Source organism: Priapulus caudatus, unplaced genomic scaffold, assembly GCF_000485595.1.
Source record: "Priapulus caudatus unplaced genomic scaffold, Priapulus_caudatus-5.0.1 Scaffold1489, whole genome shotgun sequence".
In the NCBI taxonomy this organism is placed as follows: Eukaryota; Metazoa; Priapulida; class Priapulimorpha; order Priapulimorphida; family Priapulidae; genus Priapulus; species Priapulus caudatus.
In genome coordinates this window covers 123,529-124,112 of record NW_014578550.1, presented here as the reverse complement: position 1 = coordinate 124,112, position 584 = coordinate 123,529, and positions in this window count along the sequence as shown.

Genomic DNA, 584 nt, shown 5'->3' with positions numbered 1-584 from the left:
CCTCTCCCCCTGTCTCGCCACGAACACACGCACGCGCTCCATCCACCTTCTCCCTCTCCCCCTGTCTCGCTGCCCCTCTTTCTTTCCGGCTCCCTTTCTCTCTCCCGCGCCTTCCTTCCCCCGCTTCTTCCCCTGTATCTTTACAATAGCGCACTAATGATCACATATTTTTCTCAGTCCCCCCCCCCGTACCCCGCACCGCGCCACCCTTCACTTCAGAGCGATGAGTAGAAGCGCCTAGACGCGATCGCCGATCGAACGCTGGTCGACGTCATTATTGCTGAACCCTCTCCCTTCTCCATCACATCCTCCTCCACAGGCCATCGTCGATAGCTTGGGGCGGAACACGCGGGTACAGCACTGTTACAGCACAGATCGTTGCATTACCAGCGTCATTACGTGTTGACATGGTTTGTATTGTTCACTAGCGATGAGGTAATGTCTATATATACGTGTTGACATGGTTTGTATTGTGCACTAGCGATGAGGTAATGTCTCTATACGTGTTGACATGGTTTGTATTGTTCACTAGCGATGAGGTAATGTCTATATATACGTGTTGACATGGTTTGTATTGTCCACTA